This window comes from Cervus elaphus, chromosome 5 (genome assembly GCF_910594005.1).
Source record: "Cervus elaphus chromosome 5, mCerEla1.1, whole genome shotgun sequence".
Lineage (NCBI taxonomy): Eukaryota > Metazoa > Chordata > Mammalia > Artiodactyla > Cervidae > Cervus > Cervus elaphus.
In genome coordinates this window covers 121,470,875-121,495,477 of record NC_057819.1, presented here as the reverse complement: position 1 = coordinate 121,495,477, position 24,603 = coordinate 121,470,875, and the positions used below count along the sequence as shown (strand labels likewise).

Here is a 24,603-nt window from a genome sequence, read left to right as displayed (position 1 = left end):
GGGGGATATGTCTGCTTAAAATGAGAGCTGTCTGTAGGCTGCATTCAGGTTATCACAGGTCACCCATAGCCTGGAGGGCAGCCAAAGCTAGGATGAGGCTAGTGAGACATGCCCCTGGGACCCCAAAATTGAAGGGGAAGCCCCCAAACTCAATAATCATGATGAATAATATTTTTAATCTGATATATTATAAAAACATCATTAATATAAAATATTCCATGCTGAATAAAATATCCAAATGCTGAGTGCAGGATCTGACCCTGCACTGGTGAACTCAAACTTATTTACCTCCCACTAACGGAAAGTAAGTTACCAAGAGCTCAAAAGGAAAAGTTTCTCCTTGGTCTAAGCCTGGCTTTGCTCTGGGTTTAAATTCTAGTTCCTTTAGGACCAGCTCTGTGTCCTCAGGCTCATGACTCAACCTCTCAGAGCTTCCTTTTGTAGAAAAAAGATAGCGCTTTCCTTTGCAGGACTTTGGGATGGCTTAAAGTTATACCTGTGAAACTACTGGGTGCACGGTAGATGGCCATTAAACCATGGCTTGAAATAATTCATAGTTATTCACAGAGAATTCAGTTCTTCAGGCAACCCAAGCAGGCCCTGCCTCTTACACGAGTCTTTTACACATCTGTCAGGGTTAACACAGCTGTGCTTTCACTTTATAGGCTGTCTCAGAATATAGCCCAGTGCCTGCGCTTTGAACGCTCATACATCCGTTCAACAGCTAAGTAACCAGTTTCCTGTTTAGTCATAGCTCTTTGCCTGGGCTGGGACATGGGCAGCAAGTTGCTATCTCTGTACCACCCTCTCAGAGCAAGTCAGCCTTTCAAAGCTATCCAGAAGTTAGATTTGATAGCAGCTTTTTTGTCTGGCTGCTCTGGGCATGTGGAACTCCCCTACCAGGGATCAAAGCCACTTGCTCAGGCGTGGAAGTACAGAGTCTTAACCACTGGGCCACCAGGAAAGTCTCATAGCAGCTTTCTATTTGTTAAAACCTCCTCCATCATTGAATTTCTCTTGAGTGCATTTCCACGCCTAGTGATTTATCTGGATAACGTGTCCATGATCCTGAACAGCCTCTGATTTGCTCCACAGAGAAGAAGCCATATTCCATAACATAGGACTGAAGCTAATATGGGGCAAGTGAAAATCACATGGGCAGGAAGGTTGGCGCGGGAATCTGGTTACTCTCTGATACAAAACTGTAAAGCTCCCTCCCCACTTCCATTCTCTCCCATTGTCCCAGCCAGGTGTAACCAACCATTTTTTCAGCCTTTCTTCTAATCTGATCATAGCTGCAGAGACAACGAAGCAGAGCCCTCATTTCAATTACTCTCCTCCTTAGTTCTAAGGATACAAAGTGAGATGGGAGAATGACAGGAGACTGTCACTGAAAAAGCTTGTTAGACTTTGGGGGGGAGGGGGGCTTAGTTATCATGAATGGGGATTCATCACTGTGCCCTGCTCTTCAGCGAGAGGCAGTTTGCGAAACAGAACCACACACTCCTGGCTTCAGTGGTGTGTGCTTTGGACTTAAGCTCTTCTTTTCCACTTAATTAGTTAATAGGAATTTATTGAGTTGATACAAAAAGCTAGGATACAAAATATGATACAAAAAGCTAGGAGAATGGAATTTTTGCCCCTGCAGTGTCTATGATGTAGTTGGGGAGAATAAATGATACTCCAGCTGAGCCTTCAGGCTTATATTCCTACTGTGTTTGTACATTCTCTCATTTCTGCCCTAGAAACATTGCTTGAATCTGGTCTCTTCCTCTTTCACCCTCTGGGTGTTTGCTCTTGCCTCAGGGCTGTCCGTCCTCATTGACTGCCCAGTCTATGGCGGAGCCCTGCCAAGCTCTTACAGGCACCTTCAGGCAAAGAAAACTGTGCACCCCACGTCCACTTGTCAAAATATCCTCCCATATTGAGAACCAAGCAGGAAAAGTTAATAAAAGCTCCACAACAATGACAAAAAAAAAATGCAACTATATACAAAGACTCACGTTATCCAGTCTGTTCCTATATCATTGTCCACCTTTGTAAACCCACCCAGCATGGTGGAGGGTGGGGCTTGTGGAGGTGGGGTGGTGTTTTCCATTGCAAATAAGGCAGGGTGGTAAAACAAACAGCAACATTCTGTCTTTACCTACAATTTGGATTTTGTTTTCCCTCGTGGGTTTTTTGTTTTTTTTTTTTTGCTTTAATTTTGATTTCTGAAAAAGAAAATTGCATTAAAATAATATTCATCCGGATCGCTGAATTCTTTGGTGTCCCTGTAAATTTTGTACTTCACTCAATCACCCTAAGCCTGGCTCTGGTCTGTTGCAAAAGCCCATGCCAGCCTGTTAGGCACACAGCTGACAGTGACCTTCCCAATAGACCAACAACGATCATGTTACTTCCGCATTTGTTTCTGATTGTCTAAGAGGTGAAACCTGGCCCCATTGGCTTGGCTACAAGCCCCTTCTGGTCTGCATGCATGTTAGTCACTCAGTCGTGTCTGACTATTTGTGACCCGGTGGACTGTAGCCCGCCAGATTCCTCTGTCCATGGGATCCTCCAGGCAAGAATACTGGAGGGGGTTGCCATGCACTCCTCCAGGGGATCTTCCCCACCCAGGTATCAAACCCAGGTCTCCTGCATTGCAGGCAGATTCTTTATCATCTGAGTCACCAGGTAAGTCTTCACAGTCTGGGCCCCCACTTACCCTGCCAGGGCATCTTCCGCATCTGACCCTGTTCCTTCCTTACCACTCCGCTTCAGAACTGCGTCCTGTCCAGGCCATATCTTCTGTCAGGGTTGTACTCATTCACCTTGGACGTCCCTGCTTAGCTCTTGAGTTCCATCTCCTGGCTGCACTGCCTTTTTGAGCTCCCTAAAGCAGGCTTACTTGCTCTGTTTTCCCATAGAAACCTGTTTGTTTCCACTCGATTTCTGTCCTGGCTGTTTCACTTAGGATTCCACTGTGATTTATCTGTTTACCTGTGTCCCCGGTTACACTGCCAGCTCTCCTTGAGGAGAGCAGCCGGGCTTTTCATGTCAAATGAATAATGAATACAATTGGATACAGTGAAAGCAGTAACAAAAGCAGTAACAGCAACTATGAAATAATTCATGAAAAACAATAGCACAGTCAAGAGGCTCTGCTCTTAACAGCCCTTAACGTCAGGCAATCCTGTGTTTTGAATGTCGGTTGTCATTAGCTAGCTTTGTGACACTAAATATTTTCAGATTTTTACTATGGAAACTTTCAAATAGAAGCAAAAGTAGAGAGACCCCTCTGATGAACCCACATGGGCCCATCCCTCAACTACAACAGTCAGCTTATAGCTAATTTAGTATCTTGTAATACCCCACCCTCCACTCCTATTCTTGGATTTTTTTTAGAAGCAAATCCCAGATCACATATTATTCCACATAGAATTACTTCAATAAGAACATTAAACTTCTAATTGAGTGCAAACTCAGTATCATCCACGTGCAAGGAAGAGCTGCCACTGGGTCGGGGTCATGGGAAAGCCCTTTTAAAGCAAGCCTTGAAGGATGAATATAGATTTTGGCAAAGAAAGTTGTTAAGTGAGAAGCTGTAAGTCATGTGTGCGCAAGGTGTCAGCATATAGTTTTTGCTGAAACAGGGGTCAGGGCAGGAAGAGGGAACAAGAAGGAAAACCTAGGTGTGGAACAGATAGGGGACCAGGCCCTTGATGCTTTAGAGGTAGCCTTGTAGATGAGGGGATGGACTGTGGGATCATTTAGTTTTAGGTAACAGTGTGTTCCTCTGGAGGTCTGTGCTCACAGTAGTGACACAGGGCTGAGGACAGTAGTAATATTGACTTAGTGCCCTTCAATTGTTTCTCAAAGCACTTTCTCTGTTAACTGATTTCTCCTTAAACAGCAAAAGAAATTGTCACAGAACATTTAAAGAACTGGTTTCTGTACCAATCACCAGGCTTCAGTGGAGAATAAATGGGAACTTGGTTTTCCACACTCAGCTCTATGCAAAGATGACCTGGCAACTGTGTATTTTATCCCACTGAGCTTAATCCTTATTATGAATAACAGAGCGAAGCTTTGTTATTCACGGGAGTGGATTTCTGCTGCTGGGAGAATTAGCTGCACTCTTATTCGCAAGGTGCCTTCTGATGCAATGAGTCCTTTTGAACTGTGCATAAATAGAGGCTATTGTTTAGGCATTTGGAACTAAGGCTTGGATTGCCCCAGAATTTCCAATCAGACTTCAGGTATCTTTGTTTGACTGATTCTTTTTTTTTTTCCTTTCCTCCCCGAGGCCACAAGTAGTAGTTTTCTCCATGTTGCTTTAGCGACTTGCCTTTTCATCACCTTCTAAAACTAGGGCACAACCAACCCTTTTTCTGGAGGCTTTTCAACTTAGAGAAGGAGGAAATTCTTCTGAGTTCCAAAAAAATAAAATGGAGAAAAATTAAGCAAGTTTAAGAAGGGTATAATAGAATTGGAGTCTTTGATAAAGAAATAAGTTCGTTTCCAATTAAGATTTAAGAAAAAACAAACTAGGAGGAATAGAAGCATAGAATCTCTTAAAAAGATACTTCAGGATCTCTAAAGGAGACTTGATTATGTGTGTTAGTCTCAAAGCTTGCACACCCCAATTGCCCAGCACAATAAGTCTTTCTGGGTCTTTGGAGTGGTGGATGTGAAACTCTGTCTTCAAAACCACAGAGAGAAGTCTCCTTTCTTTGAAGGTGTCTATTTTCTGAAATTTTCACCTGGGATCTGAAAATACATGGCTATTTTTGTTTTTTTAGGTTTTTTTTTTTTCTTATGAGAACTTTTAAGATCTACTGTCTTAGCAACTTTCAAATGTATAATAGCGTATTGTTACCCACACTCTCTGTGCCAGCATGTCACATCCCCAGGACTTACCTATCTCACCACAGTGTTTTTCTGGAACGGCTTATTGAAATATGGGCTTAACCTGGGTATTTTCTTTTTATCACCTTGGTCTTCGTGTGTCCCTGACTATGTGTCTGTCTGTGGTTCTTCCACCCATACTGAAATCATTTTCTCTTCTAGAACCAGATGCTTCTAGTATGGGGGGGCACCCCAACATGCATAAGAGGGTACGAGGCTTCTCCAGGACCCAGGAAGCTGCCCTTTGTAGGTGCTTCCTGCATGCTTTATTCACATCTTCACATTACCTGTTTCTCCCTTCCGCTGGATCTGTCTAGAGCCACGGGATCATTCTCCCCTTTTTTGTGACTCTGTGATTCTCGTCCTTCCCAAGGGATAAGATCTTCTGGTGCAGTCCTGTCTCACCACCCAAAGACAAAAATTACCATTAGTCTGTGTTTACTGAACTGCAAAGGTGGGTGCATCACCTCTTTTAAGCGCTTAACACTTTTATCTCTTCGCTCTTTCCCGCCTGTCACCTGTGCCTTGTCACCCACACGATTAAAACCATTTGGTTATATTTCTTTGATTTGCACTGACCTCCTAAGGAATGTCCACATTGACATAGCAAGGCCCCTTCTCTTGCCTTTTCTCCGCCGCCATGTTTGATTTTGGAAAGACTTGGTGTTTGAAGAAGTTAAAAGTGACACCCAAAGGCTTGCTTTGGACGATACTAATACACACCTTTTGACACCTTAGATTGGGTAGTGTCGATTTAATTTGGAGTCTGTCAGCTTCTTACATTCTGATCACTGGTTTTGAAGGCTTGCTGAGGACCTGTGATTATTTGTTAAACCACCAATGGAATAAACACACTTTTCTTTAAAGGGAAAAGAACTTTTTTAAGAAAGTAATAACCATAGCTTTATATTTTCTTGACAGATATCAAAGGAAGAAATCTTCCTGTTTTTACCTTGACAAGCCATCTAACATCTTTGGGAGGTTTTACTTGCATAAGAACTTCAGCATTATAATCTAGAGATCTCAAGCTCAACAAATTTCTCTGTCTGGGGGTGGGGAAAGGGAGATGATAGAATAGTTTTCTATACAGCTGGTTACCAAAATAGTCAAATATGAAAGCTACTTCCTCTCCTTTTAAAAGGTTAGTCTTTTGATATATGAATCACAATTGATGCTAAAAAGAAAATGTTAGAAACATAAACTTTTTTCTCTGCTAGTTCCAGTTTTGAATGTTTTAGTTGCTTAAATGTTTATCTTTCTGGCAGTGAGGTTAGTACTGGTAGCCAGTGATCACCAATAATTAAAATAATAAGTCAACCAAGACAACACTTGCATGCCCAGAAAACCGAATTAAAATCACACTTGTTTTTTTGCTCTCACAGTTTAGAAGTAAATTTTGAATCAGTTTCATGAATTTTGTGGTATGTTTCCAGATTAATGACTTTGGACCTTTGGACACTGAGGTGTGTGAATGCTAAATGTGTTTTCTTCCTTTTGCTATCAGTTAGATATTTAAGAATGCAACTCATGAAGAAACAGGCATCTAAAAGTGGGCCAAAGGTCACAGTCCTGTATCCTTCCTTAGAATACTGCATAGGAAACTTAAAAATATTGTGGTTATACGTGTCATAAAATCTACATTTTAACCTTTTTTAAGTGTATAGTTCAGTGGCATTAAGTACACTCATAATATGCTGTGTAACCACCACTACTAGTCATCTCCAAAACTTTTTTGTCAACCCAAACAGAAGCTCTGTACCCCTTAAACACTAGCCCCCCATGCCCCCTTGCACCACCGTTCTACTTTCCGTTTCTAGAATTTGACTATTCAAGCTACTTGTATAAGTGGAATAATTTGTCTGGATTATTTCACCAAGCGTAATGCTTCCTAGTTTCATCCATGTGGTAGCATCTGTCAGGATTTCCTTCCTTTAGAAGGCTGGATAATATTTCACTGTATGTAGGTACCACATGCTGTGTATCCACTTATCTATGGCTTCATGCACAGGAGCCTTTTAAAATTTAATTTTTCCTTTCATCACACACACACACACAAAGGTAACCACAAGAGGAAATATATGTTAATGAGCTTGACTGTAGTAATCATTTCACTATGTATATGTATCTCAAATCATCACCTCATACACCATAAGTTTTTGTGTGTGTGTGTGGGATCTGAGTTCCCTAACCAGGGATTGAACCTGGGTTCCTACAGTGGAAGTACAGAGTCCTGTCCATTGGACTCTCAGGGAATTCCCAAGTATATACGATTTTTATTTAAAAAAATAGAATAGTATAAAAATTATTTTTAATATGTGCCATTTGGCATCTTTCCTCCTAATTTCCTGCTATTTCCCGCTGTTTCCTGTTGGGGATTAGTTTTTGAACCCTACATGATGCCACGTGCTGAGAAGACAGGGACAAATGAGCTCTACCCTGCATGCAGAGAACTTTTTGTCTGGCCAGGTAGACAGACCAGGAAACTGGGTTTCAGGCTTGGTGGGCTGCCACCCAAGCAGAAGGCATGGGGAAGAGGGTGACTCAGTGCTGGAGAAGGGCCACATCCACTGTGGGTGGGGGCCTGAGGAATGAAGTGTTCTTCATGTTCTAAGTTCATGTCATGTTCTAAGTTCTCTTACCCAAAAGGCTAGAAATAGATGTGACCGGAATTAAAGGTCATGTGTAGAAGGAGAATCTGTTATACTGCAGTCGTCCACCTCTAGGTATGACTTCTTGTAAATTATTTTCAAGTTTTATCATCAAAGACACCTATCTCCTAAAATAACAGAGCACAACTTTAACTCCTTTGGCCCCTAAATAGACAGGGGGTTGTGTGTAGTAATGACTAACTTTCAAGCAGTATTACCATGTGTTATGAAACACATTTTCAATTTTTGATCTGTGCATCCTATTCCCATTTGTACATAAACAGAATATAATTAACCTGTCCATGGTGGAAGAATAGAGTGTAGAATCTGGATCTTCTGGCATTTAGCCTACTGTTCTTTTGTCTGTATTTCCTAGTACCCTGTATTCAACAATCTTTTTTGAAATTTTTTGTCCTCTCCATCTGTTAGCCATTTGGGAGCATTGGGAAGTTCAAGCAGATCTCCAAGGTACTAACCTGCACAATATATTATTGACAAGACAGTAGAACTGATGTGCATTTTGTTGGTGTAGATGAGCTTAGGGCAATAGATGGACTGACCTACCTACCCTTAACTTCAAAGAGCAGATTAGTACTCATAGTCACAGTAAGAGAGTTCCAAAGACAACTAAACCATGCACCTTGCTTTCTAGATAGCAGATTCTATATGGTCCAGATTGCCTCTGATATGTTGAGCATTCTGCTCTCCAATCTATATATCAGCCCTCAGTTGGGGCATCATCTTTGCCCTTGTTCGTTTTGTGATCTCTAACTGCAAAAATCGGTTGGCTGTCTGCTAAGTGCAAACTGAAGAACAGCAACACGTTTCCTGCAAGGGTGAGGGGCGCCAGCGTGCACTGGCGCATGCGCGTACGTGAGTTGGCGCACAAGACGTGCACATCGCACCACCGAGGCTCAGCGCCGGGCGCCATTTTGTAGAGTTTTCTCTGACGAAGGAATCGCCGCCACCGCCGCATCCGTGAGGCTCCTGTCAGGGTGGTAACGCTCTTCATCGGAAACCTGCTCTGGGAGGAAGAGTAGGAGATCCACTCTTTGAGCAGCATGGGAAGGTGCCAGAATGTGACATCGTTAAGTACTATGTCTTTGGGAATGCGCTGGTGGTGGGTCCTGTGGTTAGGAAGGTCAGTGAGGGCCAGCAAACCGTCATGGGCCGGGTTCCATCCCTGGTCAGGGAACTTAGATTCCACAAGCCCCGCCAAAACAACAAAACAAAACTATAGCAACCAAACAAAACCCTCGTTGTGCGCATAGAGAACAAGATGCAGCTGAGTGTGCCATATGCAACCTGTACAGAGTTTCAAGGCAAATGAATGCGCGTGGCATTGTACACGAGCCAGCTTCCAACCGCCCCTGGTGTGGGAGAAGACCAGAGTGGCTGCTATCGGTTGTGGAAAAGAGGATCACTGGTCAAAAGAGATCAAAGGGATGTCATGGCCGACATTACTGAGTCGTACAATAAGTATGGAGCGGACCCCATGGGCTATAGGGAATCCATGTAAGAGGAGGATGCATCGGGAGCACTCGGCTACTGACTAGGCTAAGCGCATACAGAGTCTGCTTTTCAGGAGGCAGTGGCGGCAGCAGCTTCCTTGCACAGCTACGTGGCCCATGTGCCTCAAGACCAGAGCACAGCTGTGACCAGTCACCTCAACTCCAGGGGTTTTTGTTTGTTTGGACTCTACCGCATGCGAGATCTTAGTTGCTTCTCCAGGGATCGAACCTGTGTCCCCTGCAGTGGAAGTGCAGGGTTCTAACAACTGCACCAGCAGGGAGGTCCCTCCACTCCTGTTGATCCCTGGACAGACCCCCCCCCCCCCCCCCCCCCCCGCCCCATAGCCAAACTCAAACCCTGCTGCCACCTCAGCTGCTATGACTGTTGCTACTGCCACCACTAGATTCTATTATGAAAGGGACAGGATTCCCCGCCCCCCCAATTCCTGCCGCAGCTCCGCTCCCACAGCTGGAGAGGGCTTCGTAATGGGCCGGAGGGTGCGCTGTCCCAGGCTTCACCAGCTGCGGGGAATTTTCGGTATGACGTGGCCCGGCAGAAGCAGGAGCAGGATGTGGACCGAGGAGTGGTACTCAGCCTTTTACAAACTGGAGGTAGGACAATGGCCGACTGAGCCTTCGGGCTGCGGTCCTGTAGGAGAACTTGCTCCTTACGGCCCCTTTTGCGGAGATGGTTCCATTCCTTCATGTTTAGGTTTAAAAAAAGGAGTCTGTGACCAACTGTGTTTTCTTTCTTAATTTAATTTTTCTAAGTTGACTTTTCTTTCCTCCTGATACTAGTCTCTATAGCCTGTTGATCCATTCTGTGTATTCTCAGCCACTGAGCTGCCCTGGATAAGGATGGTGCTGGCCATCCCTTTTTTCCCGTGCAGTGGAATTCCTCTCATCTTGCTTTCCTTAGGAGTTAAACTCTCCTCGCTGTCTACCTGCATCATGTCCGTTTCCCTTTATTTTTATTTATTTAAAATTTGAAATGAAAAAATTTTTTTTTCTTCATTAGGCTCCTGCGCATGGCATGTAGAAATCTTAGTTCCCTGACCAGGGATGGAACTTGACCCCCCAGCAGTGAACGCACTGTGTCCTAACCACTGGGAACCACATAGTCCTAACCAAGGGGACCACCAGGGAACTCCCCTCCTTAACTTTTAAAATGACTGTGAGAGGGCAAGCAACCTTTTACTTTTCTGTTAGCTCTGGACTCTTAACATTGAAACTAATCTTCTGAAATTGCTAGGACCATTGGGGTTTGGGTTGTTGGGTTGTATTATGTCTGACCTATGGTCGTGGTACAGCATTAGCTGAAACTTAGCTTTGTTTTACTCCACTCTTCCCATATTTCTAGAAGATATTTTGACAAATAAATGTTTCTAACCCTTAAAAAAAAAAAAAAGGAGAAGGAAAAGCATTTTCTTAATGTCTTTGCAAGGAGGACAGAGTAGACACTATAATTAGCCTTTTCTTGGCCCTCATGCTTGTGAGGATCTTGGTTCCCTGCCACCAGGTATCAAACCCAGGCTGGCCAAAGGTGAAAGTGTTGAGTCCTAACCACTGGACCACCAAGGAGTTCTCTGTAATTAGCCTCTTTGATTTTGAGCCATAACTTCCTGCTGTTTGTCTGAGTCCATAGGAATCTTAGCTCAGTGGTTTCAGTGACTATTTCTTTGCTAAGGTTTCTCCAAGCCACAGCATCACCTCCAGTCTTTCCATTTCTGCCTGTTTGTATGCTGGATATTTGTACTTGAATATCTTGACAGCATTACTCAATCAACCTAAGACAATGTTTATGTCACCTCTTTCCCCCAAATCTGCTTTTGCTCCCATCATGGGCTTCTCTGGTGACTCAGTGGTAAAGATTTCACCTGTAATGCAGGAGGTGCACCTAGACACAGGTTTGATCCCTGGGTTGGGAAGATCCCCTGGAGGAGGGCATGGCAGCTCACTCCAGTATTCTTGCCTGGACAATCTTATGGACAGAGATGCCTGGCGGGCTACAGTCCATGGGGTCACAAAGAGTTGGCCATGACTGAAGCGACTAAGCACTCAGCACTCATCCTTATTTGTTTTAGTGACATCTAGAAATTGTCTTCTTTCCCACCACCTCATTGGAAATTAAATAGTTGGTTCCATGTCTTTTCCCTGGGCATTGCCTGTTGCTTTTTTCCCTTTTACATTTCCTTTAGAGTTAGCTTTGTAAAACTCAGATGTGATAGTCACTCACCCCCCACCTCAAATTCCTTAATGACTTCCCATGACCTGTGAAATGAAGTACCAACTTCTTACCACCTTTCTATTTTCTCACTTACCTAAGTGTAGCCTAACTTTTAGTATCACCTCTTTCTTTTCTTTCCCTAAATCCTACTTAAGTTTTCATGCCTTCCAGTTCTAGCCTCTGCACACTGCTAAATCCCTGTTTCAGTTAAATGTCAATTATCAGAATATTACCTCAAGCTTTTTTTTTCTGAAGCTTTCCTACATTTTCTTCCAATTCAAGCAGATAGCTGCCCCTTTGCTCCTATAGTTTTGTTTTAAACAGCTTTATTGAAGCCTCATTTGCATGCCATAAATCCACCCATAAATGTAATGATGAGTTTTGGTAAATCCATACATATTTGCAATCACAACCTCAATTCAGTTGTAGAACTTTCCATCACCCTGCAAAGTTCCCTTATGCCTGTTTGTAGATAGTCCTTGCTTTCACCCCAGTCCTGGGCAACCACTGATTTGCTTCTGTCTCTATAGTTTGTCTTTTCTAGAAATATCTTTTAAAAACATACAATATAGTCTTTTGAGACTTGCTTCTCTCCCTCAGCATGCTGTTTTTGAGTTCATCCATGTTGTTGAGTGTATCATAGTTGGCCTTTTTTTATTGCTAAGTAGTGTTCCATTGTGTGGATATACCACATTTTGTTTATCCAGTTACCAGTTGATGGACATTTAGTTTAGAACTATTATGAAAATACTGCTATGATCATCTGTATACCAATCTTGGTATGGATGCATGTTTCCATTCCTCTTGGGTAGACAAACTTAGGACTTGAATTTTTGAGTCATATGTTTAACTTTCAAAGAAACCACCAGGCCATTTTCCAAAATGACTGTTGCATTTTATGTTTTACATTCTAACTAGAGCTGTATGGGGGTTTTGCTTTCTCCACATCCTTACCAATACTTAGTACTGTCTGTCCTTTTGATTATAGATGCTTTAATGGGTGTGGTGATGTATCACTGTGGTTTTAATTTGTATTTCTTGTAGTCATTTAAAACTGCTTTCTATTATAAAATGTGTTTTGTCGTATTGATATATATCTTCTGATCTGTAAGCTATGCTTAGGGTTTGTTAAGTGAGTGAATGAACAAACCCATACTTAGGGTGGGCCAAATTCTCAGTTATTTTGGTAATAAAAAAAAACACTGATAAGTTAATTAACTTCAGAAATGACATAAACGTCAAGTCTCTTCCCTTGAACAAATCTTTGCTAGAAGCAATAACCTTGAGTGTACTAAGTTTTACTTTCTTTTTTTAGTGCGCCTCTTGATGGGAGATGATGGATAAATATATATATATATATATATATATATATATACACACAGACATAGCAGTAGAAAGAGCTGTAGAATGGCTTGAAAGAGAGAGCCGTTAGGGTTCTTGGTTACTGTGTGGTTCCAGGCGTGTGTGTGCTTTGTCGCTGTCATGTTCAACTCTTTGTGACCCCACGGACTGTAGCTCCCCCGCCAGGCCCCTCTGTCCATGGGGATTCTCCAGGCAAGAATACTGGAGGGGGTTGCCATGCCCTTACATAATGAGACTAAACAAATTTCCACAACTTTTTATTGATGAAATTCAAAACAGAATAATGGTATTAAAAGAGTACAGTTTTCTACAATGCAGGTCTAGTGATGAAAAGAATGGAAATTGGGTTTTTTTTTAGTTTATTTAATTTTTTGTCTGTGGTGGGTCTTCATTGCTGCACGAGGGTTTTCTCGAGTTGTGGTGAGCAGGGGCTACTCTTTGCTGCAGTGAACAGGCTTCTTATTGTGGTGGCTTCTCTTGCTGCAGAGCACCGGCTCTAGGAGTGTGGGCTTAGTAGCTGTGCATGGGCTTAGCGGCTCCATAGCATGTGGGATCTTCCTGGATCAGGGATTAAACCCGTGCCCCCTGCATTGGCAGGTGTTTTCTTAACATTCGGCCACCAGAGAAGTGCTTGAATTCTTTTTTTTTTTTTTCCGCCCTGGAATTCTTTTGAGGAGGATGACATTTTGGTTGATCGAAGTTCAGAGTTTGTGTTTCCTATCATCGTGAGCTTTCCAGGTGGCATCAGTGGTTAAAGAACCCCCGCCTGCCAGTGCAGGAAATATAAGAGACATGAATTCAATCCCAGGGTCAGGAAGATTCCCTGGAGGAGGGCACGGCAACCCACTCCAGTATTCTTGCCTGGAGAATCCCATGGCCAGAGGAGCCTGGCGGGCTACAGTCCATAGGCTCACAAAGAGTTGGACAGGAAGGAAGCAACTCAGCACAGCATATCATCATGGTAGAACCGGGGCCCAGTCTCAAACAAAGCTTCCCTGGAACACTGTGGGCTTTCACCCTGAGATTCACCTGTGCAGGTCGGCCCTCACAGTGGTGGAGTTTTCACATGGAGGAAGCAAGTTAGGTAAAGTCTGGGGTAAGACTCCTTGGGTTTGAATTTCCGCAAAGACTTGGTAACTGTGAGATCTTTGACTACTTACCTGACCAATCCTGGAGCTTCTGTTCGTTTATCTATAAAACAGGCCATAGTACCAACTTCACAGGGTTGTTGTAAAGATTGAATACAAAGATTAGAATGGCAGATTATAAATATTATTCTGCTTTTGATTTTTTTCAAGGATTTAAAAATGTAAAACCATTCTTAACTCACAGGCAGGGTGGCAGGCTGGATTTGGCCTGCAGGATATAGTTTGTGGATCCCTGCATTAGAGTATAAACTGGAATTATTGCCACTTACTTTAGAAATAATGATTGCTTCCCCCCCCACCCCCCACTAACTGCAAAGTACCATATGCTCACTGCAGACAATTGGGAAAACAGAGGAAAACACAATGAAAAAAGTCATTCAGAATCTCTACCATCCAGAAGTGCTTCACTGGTGGTCCTTTGTCTGTTTACATATATATACATATGCTTTTTTAAATTAAAACAAGCTCATACTATGCATAATGCTTTGTTTCTTTTTTCACTTATTGATATATACTTGTCATTAGCAATCTTGTATAACCTTAACCTGAATTTTAATGATTGCACACTATTCTGTTATACAGATGCATTACAGTTTAGTGAAGCAGTTTCCAACAACATTAAAGTTGTTTGAATTTTTCACCATTACATGTAACTCAGTTATAAACTAATACATACGTGCTTGTACACACCTCTGATTAATTCCTTGGGATGAATTACAAGAATTGAATCACTGGGCTAAAGAGTGTCTACATTTTTAAAGTTTTTGTGTATCTTACAAAATTGTTTTCTAGGAAAGGTATATAGTTCATACCCTCCCAAATGGTGTATAAGAACACTTTCATTTACTGTGGTCTTATATTTTTACTTGATTATTGGACTTAATAGATTTAAACAGTTAAAGAAATTTTTTTCTTTTTTGGCCATGCCGCATGGCATGCAGAATCTTAGTTCCCCCAGCAACACTTGAACCTATGCCTCCTGCAGTGGGAGCTCAGAGCCCTAACCACTGGACTCCCAACACTTATTTTTGAAGCAATTCAAATAGATTAAAATATACAGACAATAATGAAACTTGCACCTATGTACCCACCAGAAAGATTACACAAATGTTAACGTTTTGCTGTGTTGCTGGTGGCTCAGATGGTAAAGAATCTGCCTGCAATGCAAGAGACCTAGGTTCAATCCCTGTGTTGGGAAGATCCCCTGGAGAAGGGAATGGTAACCTACTCCAGTATTCTTGCTTGAAGAATTCCATGGACAGAGGAGCCTTGAGGGGTACAGTGGACTACAGTCCATGGGGTTGCAAAGAGTCAAGACACAACTGAATGATTAAGATTTTCATTTCACTTCTTTGTGTTATTTTAAGAAAAATGTATTATAGACTCAAAAATAAGTCTATTATTATCATCCCATTTTACAGATGAGAATAGGATCTTATCTCATTGATGAAATCAATAAGTCTTGTGTAAGAACCAGTAATTGGTTTTACTTAGTGGTAAAGTAAGTAAGAGGTTTTTATTTATAAGAATCTCTTGTAAATAGAATATGGCTAAATTTTAACCAGCTGTTTTAATCTGTTTGCATTTATAGTAACTATTGATATTTTAAATTATTTCTCTTACTTCATGTTCTCTATTTCCCATAGTTTTTCTTTGCTTTCTTTTTCTCCTTTCCTGTCTCTTACTGAATTGAGTTTTATCAATTCCTCCCTTTTTCCTTCTGCTGAATTTGTTATCCTTAAATTTATTTTCTTAGAAAGCAGTCTGAAATTAACTCCAATTATCCTACCTACCAACTTATTTTCTTTTCATTTAGTTCAAATTTCTCCTCGTTTTTGGCATTTTATAGCCTTTGATATTCTGCCATTTAACTATCGCATGTGTGGGTTTGCTTTGATTTATTCTGCTTGGAACTTGCTGTTAATTCTCTACATGGAGGATATATGGCTTTTACAATTCTGGAAAATCCTTAACTATTATCTCTTAAAATATTGCTCCCCTTCATTTTGGCAACCATGAAAATATGCCTCCCAGATCTTCTGCTTTGGGAAGCATAGTTGAGAGACCCCAGATGCTGTGTCTCAAGATTTACTCAAAAGCCACACTTGCCCCGGGCTGTTCCCAGTTGCTGGCTTAGTAAGATGTGGGTACTAGTGCTAGCCCATTCCTTCAGGATGTAGGACTCTTCTAATGCATGATTTTGGCTCAAGGTCTCTCCACTGCATGACCAGAATTTTCTTAGAACTGAGCTTTGCTCTGCGTCTCATCCTATCCAGCACTCTTCCTTTCTCCCTTATCTTTCACAGGTCCCACCTGCATCATGGTCTGAGGCTTCTCTTTACCTATCCCTCTCTTCCCAATATCTTTTCTTGGCTTCTGCTTATTAGAGGGTCCAAGCTGACACAGTCTCTATATTTGCATCATCTGAGTCTTGCATTAAATGCTTTTGGAATCAAGCTATTCTTTCATGCCCCTTTTATTTCTGTAATACACCTTGACAATTTCCTCAAATCTGTCTCCCATTTTACTTAATTTTCTCTTTATTTGTGTCTAATCTGTTTAACTTAATCTGTTGACTTTTTAATTTCAATGATTATAATATTCATTTCTAGAATCTCTATTTGGCTTATTTTTACATCTGACTGTTTTTCATATTTTTTCCCTCAGGGTTTTATTCCCTACTTTTATGTCTTTTATAGCTTTAGACACATTTATTTTGTATTTTGTATTCTCTTTTTCAAATTTTAATTTTATGATCTCAAATTCCTGGCATTCTAACAATTTTGTTTGTTGTGGTTGCTGTTTTCTGCTTATGGTATACTGTAATTTTACGTTTTTCATATAAGCTGATCTTGAGTGGGGATTACTTTTTGTGTGTGGGGATCTCATGTGGCCTGATAACAGAGCCTCCAGAACAATTTGCATTGCTTATTCTAGAGCTCTCAGGAGTATCACTGGTTTGGGGCCAGTGTTTCTGCTCATTTTTTAGTTTGGGACTTTCTGGATTATTTTGTTCAAGGCTCAGGTCTGGATATCTGTATTTCAGAGGAGAGGCTTTTTTTGTTTTTCTTTTTCACTCAGAGTTCGGGGACACAAGGCTTGTCCTGTTGGATCCCTTTTCTAGGGGGTGAACTTTTCCCCCGGTCTTCATTGAGGAAGCCACCCGTTGAGGATCCTGCCTCACCTAAAGGGTTTTAGTTTCAACTCTCTGCCTTATGGCAGCTCACGGTTTTACTCCTTAATCCACTTGGGTTTTAAAATGCAAGTCTGTAAGTTATCAAAGCAGTCTCAGGATCCACTCATACTATGCTCTCACTTGGCTTTTTCCTTTTTATATTTTACCCAGTTCTTGAATATTTGTAGTGAGAAAATTTTTTCCACATTGTCTTAATTTGCCACCATATTGCTGCACCAGAAAGTCCCATTTACCATATTAAGTTTTGTGCTGCTATGCTTCTCAGGGTACCAGTTTCTAAACAGTATCATTGGTGAAATCCATAAACTCACCCATTGTTAGGAAAGCCAAGTGCTTATGATCCTGTTGAGACTATAGATATATAGTGTGTGCTAAGGGATTTGGGAAGAAAGCTAACTTTATTTTCCAACCCATAGTCACTTCATTGGTACATCCAGAAAGTGCTGTAAGATTTTACAGATGGAGCTGATACTTAGAAAACAGTGACACTGCACATCATCATCGCCATCATTATTTCTTATACTGTACAGGCCAAGGGACAGAGCTCTTCTGTTTTCCTCCCTTTTTTCTCCCAGTTTTCCCACCATCCTTCTCAAGTTGTCCTTTGTCAACAGGGCAGAAAAGAGGCCAAAGTGATGTATGGGTATAACCCACTGTGCACTGCTAAAAAGATAAATGAAGTGATTTATTACCTGTGGCAGGTATTCTGTCCCCAGGATTGTCTGTCAAAGTGAGTACCTGTTGATGTTCCATACTTTCTCTGTCAGCCTCTGGATTGCCATTGTTCATTAGTGGTGGATAAGGAGTTTAAGGTGCCTGGGTATTTTCCAGCCTCAGCACCCTGCTGCAGGGGTTAGCCTTTATTTGTGTTCTAGGGCTCAGAACTCTTTCATTGTCTTGCCTAAAACTGTGTGTATAAGAGCAAATCCCATGGGTACTTCAAATTACTCAAATTAGAAATAAAACATATTCTGTATTCTCATTTTGAAAATGCTTCTAAAATTTTCCTACTTGAGTCAAATAAATAATAGGTGTCAGTAGAATAGCACAGGATAGTATACAGCTATCAGAGCAGTGCCTGAGTTAGTCTGGTCTGTCTTAGAAGAGGGATACTCCATACCCTTTGAGAAGACATGAAATAGGTAATTTTTTTCACTTAAGGACCACACACATGTCATTCAGGACATGTCTTTCCTGTTTTTCTCCAAACCTATCCCATTGTGCTGGAGAGTGACAAGCAAAATCTCTCCAGCAACCACAGTGCAGCCTTGGGAGTCAGGATCAGTGTCGTGGAATCTTGGCAATGCCTAAGTATTGAAGAAATAGCCTTAAAATCTTAGAATTTTGAACTGGCATGGACCTTAGACCATTTAATCCAGTGTTTTAACTGTAGATGAATATGAAGCCACAAAGTATGTCATAACTTGTTCATCATCACAGAACTAGTCACACAGTCAACGCTCAACCTGGCCCTTGGGTTTCCTGCCCATCGCTGTTCCCTGGGGAGTTTCTCTTCCGCTTCTCACTGGGTAACATTCCATGTGCTTGCACAGTGTGCTGCTTGAATTTAAAGATCACTGTGTTGTTGTCGGCTCTCAGGCTCTCATCGTTGAAGTTCATGTGTTTGGTCCTTTGACAAGAGAGAGTGTTTTGCTGATTATGAGTTGGGAGGAGGGAGCTTAGCTACAATTTTGCTTTTTCCTTTCTTTTTCCTGTTTTTCTGTTGCTTGCTTAAATGTGGTGATGTGGACAAGAACACCACATAGCAGGCACCTTCCAAACACATTGTGCTGGAAAAAAGACTGCTGGCTTGTGCTGTGCTTCAGTTGCTCAGTTGTGTCCAATTCTGCAACACTTTGGACTGTAGCCTGCCAGGCTCCTCTGTCCATGGGATTTTTCCGGTATGAATATTGGAGTGGGTTGCCATTGACTGCTTTTATGCAATTGGGGTGGAGCCAGGGAAATTATTTACATGATGTAATAGTGTTTTCTAAATAGCATGTTACAGGGAAAAAATGATTAGTCGGATCACTGAATCTGTCGATTCAGTTCACTCAGTCGGGTCAGACTCTTTGTGACCCCATGGACTGCAGCACACCAGGCTTCCCTGTCACTGAATAATTATAGTCAAATACATAGATTGTAGTTATATATATACACACACGTATATAATGTAATGTAGTACTTATATTTAGCACTTGTGTTTTTTAAGACGATAAGCATCCTGTAGTAATCTGGACTTATAGATGCCTTTGCATAGCAAGTAACAGTTTATAGTAGCTAAAGAGAGATAAACACGCATCCGGTTTTTCTCTTTGTACCTCTGATTGACAGGTAGGGAGAACTGAAAGCTGGATTTGGGTTAATTTTGTTTTTTTTGAATACTTAGTTTCAATACTGTTTAATCACTTTCTTAATTGAATTTGTGGCATGTAGTTCGTTAATATGCATTTATGGCAATATTGATTGAGCTTTCCCTGAGCCCATACCATCAATTTTTACAAGTTAAGCAGGATGTTGTTGTATTCATGCTATAATAATTTTGTACTTCATAGAGTGCTTTGGGAGCTTCCCAGATGGTGCTAGCGGTAAAGAACACAGAACACACCTGCCAATACAGGAGACATAAGAGACGCGGGTTTGACCCCTGGGTCAGGAAGATCCCCTGGAAGATGGTGTGACAACCCACTCCAATATTTTTGCCTGGAGAATCCCATGGACAGAGGAGCCTGATGGGCTACTGTCCACAGGGTCGCACAGTCTGACATAGCTGAAGTGACTTAGCACACACGCATGCTCGTAGTGCTTTGGAGGTCGGAGGAAGCAAATTCAGCCTCCAGAAGTCCTTAACTTAGAGTTGAGAAGCATCACTGATACCAAGAGAAGCTACCTGAATATGTATTTGGTGGTAAAAGTAAAGAGATATTTCATGTGTTCAGACAAGCAGAGAAAAAAAATGTGTAGACCCGCGTTATATTAATTTTCTTCCCTGTGTTCCCTAGTGGCCTGATTATTCATCTGGCTGAGATGTAAGATCTTTTGAGTTTCTAACATAATAGTTATTCATAAAGGCATTTAGACTGATGGCTTTCTCAGAACGTCCTGCTGTTCAGGATGGACTTCATCTTTATTTCAATGAATTTCTAAATGGAGGAAACAGAACATTTTCTCTTTGATTAAACCATTGGTTTCTTTAGTCTTTAAGGACCCATATGCTGGAGAACTCCAAAAGGAAGTCAGGAAAGGAATAATGATAAATTGGAATTGGAACCATGAACTGGCCCCATAAAAATCTTTGAACACTGTCCTAAATTCAACATCTGAAATATAATAGAGCAGGCAAGATTTATGAAAGCTAATTTAAAATTGCACTAAAGAAGCACATTGTTATGAGTTGTAAAAAATTCCTAGGCTGTTTCAGACCACTCTTTTACAACTCTCTGGCTTTTAACTACTTTGCCCAAGAATCAAGTACTTTAGCAAGTTACAACTAGTTAGGTTACATTCTTGGGCTGTTCACTTAGAGTATGAGCTCTGGAACTAAGATTTTAAGGTTTTACGTTGCTGGATGTACACTGTCCTAGAGTGATCCCCAGAGGTCAGCCCTAAGATGAGAACTGGGGAGGTAATCCTAGGAAGCCCCACGAGGAGCACGGGGCAGGAAGAAAGGCAAAGGAGGGAAGGCAGTGGGGAGTGTATATAAAGGAGAAAGTTTCCTGCTGATCCTGTAGAGAGGAAACAGCCTTGGAAAACACCAAGGAAAGATCATCTGTGCTGCAATGCTAGCACCAGTGCGAAATCTCATTGTAAATACCTTGTTGAAAAAGACTCTTTTTTGCCTTATAAGTGATCTGTGAGATTGGATTTGCCAGTATTTAGCTTTTCCCAGCTTGGGTACATGGTGTCCAGTAACTAGCAAAATCAGCCTTTTGTTGTAGGATCTTTTTAGGACATGGCTCTGTCACCCAGATATGGGGGATGCATCTCCTGATATCCTTTGTTCAATCGCAATAAGGAAGCACTAGGACATGAGCTTTCTTTCTAGTGTTTGGGGCATTAGTGGGCCTGGGTCTTAGTCTTTTCTGCCTAGTTGTTCTCAAGGAAGCGCTGGAGTCCTTCAACTGGAAATTCTTTTCCCAGGATCTACCAAACCTGCCCCTGCCCCAAAACTTCAAGGAAGCTTAATTCCCAGTATCTTGGGTCAGGTTCTTTAGAAGTCAAGGGATTTGCATGGAGACGATGTGTTAGCCCAGGGACTGGGGGTGGGCAGAGTGGCAGGGTGGGGCTTCCCTGGTGGCACAGACAGTAAAGAATCCGTGTGCAATGCCGGAGACCTGGGTTTGATCTCTTGGTTGGGAAGATTCCCTGGAGGAGGGCAAAGCAGTCCATTTCACTATTCTTGCCTGGAGAATCCCCATGGACAGAAGAGCCTGGGGGGTTTCAGTCCATGGGGTTGCAAAGAGTTGGACGTGACTGAGCGACTAAGCACAGCAGAGAGTGGCGGGGCGGTGGGGGAAAGGTGAGTTTTAGCTGGGTTATTGAGGAGCTCTGTGTCCCCTTGCCCAAGGGTCAGCCTTTTGCTCCCCTCTCCCAGGTCAGCCATTGATTGGTTCTGGGCCTCCCTCAGGGTAGGTATAACCTTCCAGGTGGAGATACTCCTGTAGGCCAAAGACAGTTTTACAGACTAGGGGACCAGAGGGGACCCATTAGCAGTCAACACTTGGAGCAGCCCTTTCCCGGTAAAGCACACATGCAGGGCACTTGGCCTTACTCAGCAGAGAATAGGGCCAGGCACTCGCCTCTTCTGACTCCTGCTCTTCAACACAGTTCACCACTCTTCCAAGTGTCTCTCTTCAAAGCACCCCTTTGACCTTCCAAATGCAGTGTCCTCAGCCTGCTCCCTTGAAAAACCTACTCCTGGACACCGGAAAGACAAATCAGATGCCCATGCCTTCTGGTTGCTGTGGCTTGAGTTGGACCCCACTGGGGGTCCCCTGGCTCTGGGAGGAGTGGTGGCCCCTGGTGTTGGTAGGATGGGAGATGGTAGCGCTTTCATCCTGATCCATCTTTCAAACACTTGCTTCCAGAGTCAACTCATGGTAAAGAGGACTCAGCAGTGAATATTAATTTTCTGCCCCCAATAATTTTCCTCCTATTAACAGGGCTTTGACCCTACTGTTTGAAAAATAACAAGCTGGCATTCTTGTGTTAAGGTTCATTTGATTGCTTCTTGAACCTGCTCTTGTTTGCATTTTAGCTGAAAAGAACTCTGAGGCATCCAGTTTTTTTCCCTGACCTCAGATTTCCAGATACAAGATGGGGGGAGGGAGGTGTGGACTGGTGGGAGAGGTTTCAGTTGTACCTGTTTCATATTTACTCTGATGCAGAGTGACTGGGGTATTAATTTAATGGATGTTGTCACGAAGGGTTTTGAAATGGTTGTGGTCAGTAAGTGAATGGCTGTTAAAAAAAATTCTGAATTTGGGAACCAGCTATTGTTCTTTTGCTACACCAACCTGTCACTTTAGGCATGTTATAAGGTTTGCTTTGCCTATGCCTCAGCCAGATTTGCTCTGCAAATTAATGTCACTCAGAGTGAATGCTACACTATCAGTGCACCAAAGTCACCTGCCAGCCACACCCAGGTGTGTGATGCATTTGGATATTGTGTCAAGATATCTCAATGACCTCTAAGAATAAAACTGCCAGAAGTCATCCTGATAATTCTAGAAAGCTGCCCCTGGGACCTGTTCCATCCATTAGTAGTGAGTCACTGAATCCAGCCTATATTCAAGGGGAAGGAAATGAAAGCTCTACCCAGTAGAGAGAGGAGTATGAAAACAAGGTTGTTCACAGGTGCTAAAACCCCCAAAGGGATTAATAAATGCTTTTGGAGAGATGCTTTGAGGCTGTGCAAGTATCTTGTTTCTCCTTTAAAAACTTTGAACTTTCACCAGTGTATCTGACCAGCAGCCATTACTACCATTGCGCTCTGCTAGTGATTTTCTTTTTTTTTTCATTCTTTTCTACATTTATTACTTGGAATTCTTCTGTGAGGATGTTTTGTTCCTTCTCTTCCATTTATTTATTTATCCAATTACTTGTTTATATCAATATGGACTCAACAGGTTATTTGAGTCCTGTTTATTTTATTCTCTAGGTGAGAGGGGGAAACAGCCTCTCTGAAACAGATAGAGGGAGGTGGTGAAGGAGAGCTCAGGAGTAGGTCATGGTGGAGGGAGCATAGTTCCTGAGAATGCCGGTGAGAATGAGGTCCGGGGGGCGGGGGGCGGGGGGAGCTTGGCAAAAACAAGGAACACTCTGTACTCAAAAACAGGGACAAAGAAGGCTTGGGAGGGTTGATTTTTGTCTCCAGGAGGGAGTTCCCATTAATTAGCTTTTGTCTTCCCCGTCAGGATGTTTTTTGGTGACAACAGTAGGAAATTGACTTTTGGAATTTAAATTTTCTTGGCTGAAATTCCTGGCCTCTAGAGGAGGCTTTCTTGAACCACAGCACCGTTGACATTGGCTCATTCTTTGTTGCAAGGGGCTGCCCTGTCCTTTGTGAAGCGCTTGGCAGCATCCTTGGCCTCCACCCAGTAGATGCCAGGAGCATCATCCCTTCTTTCCCCACTGTGACCCCTAGAGTGTCTCCTGTGTCACAGAGGAAGCGGAGCTCTGCTTCTCAGAGGGTCTTTGTTCTGGTGAGTGTTGTTGAGGTTATAGCCTTGCCTCATGGTGGTGGGTTGTTTTGTCTTCTGTGTGGGTTTGAGAAGCAACTTCAGTGTGCTATCAGCTAGGGACAAGAGGCTCTTCTCACTGATGGGGTTCTGCACGCCTGTTTGTTCTAAATCCAACATGACACTAGCCTAGCTTGGGTACCTGTTGCTGGTAAAATTGTTTTCTTAGTGAGTTGGAGATGTTGAGGTCTCTTACTCGTTTATAACTCTTGTTTTATTATCCAAAGACACTTGCATTTCATTTTGACTCTTTCTTCTTTTTTTTTTTTAACTTTCAGTTAGTTTTTAACAAGACATTGTATTTCATAGATAGCAAACGTGACAGATTAAGGAACAAGGCCAAGGCCGAAGCTGAGAGGACCTTGCACGGCCACTGATGCCATCTGTTGGTGGCTGGCAGAACCGATGCCCTGGGACGCTTTGTTTATTGCACAAAAGTCCAAAATTGGCAGCAGAAGACCTTTCTTGCACCCAGGGAGCTCGGGATTGTCATTTAAGAAAGAAGCCCAACGCACTGGGCTTTGGGGCATTAACAGAACAACAGGGAGATCTCAGCTAAAAACCATTCTATTCCATAGAATTAGCATGCATCTGATATTTGTGAAATCTGATTAGTCAGGGACTATGAACTCATTCCAATCAAGGAAATTAAGAACTTGAATAAAGTAACTATTGTATTTTATCTTCTTTCAAAGTGCTTTCAGAAATGCTTGTTTCTATACCAATCCATTTTGGCCAGCATATCCCCTTTTTCTGATATCAAATTGAGATTCTTGGAGATTAAGTTGCCTGGGTCCACATACCTAGTTGATAAGGAGAGTCAGAATAGTCCAGCTAGTGGGTCCCCAGTCCTGCTTGCATATAAAACTCACCTGGGAAAC

General features: G+C 42.3%; 1 protein-coding gene across 5 annotated transcripts in view; it reads left to right on the top strand.

Moving 5' to 3' along the window:
* The window catches only part of PITPNC1 (phosphatidylinositol transfer protein cytoplasmic 1), a 253,667-nt gene that overhangs the window by 40,895 nt on the left and 188,169 nt on the right, over nucleotides 1-24,603 (top strand). Inside the window, exon 1 of one of the 5 annotated variants that reach the window (XM_043905087.1) lies at nucleotides 23,343-23,686. The exons of the other annotated variants lie outside the window; for them this stretch is intronic. The gene's annotated coding sequence lies outside the window, so the exon portion shown is untranslated. Of the gene's footprint in view, nucleotides 1-23,342; nucleotides 23,687-24,603 lie in introns of those variants that run through there. 5 annotated transcript variants of the gene reach the window in all.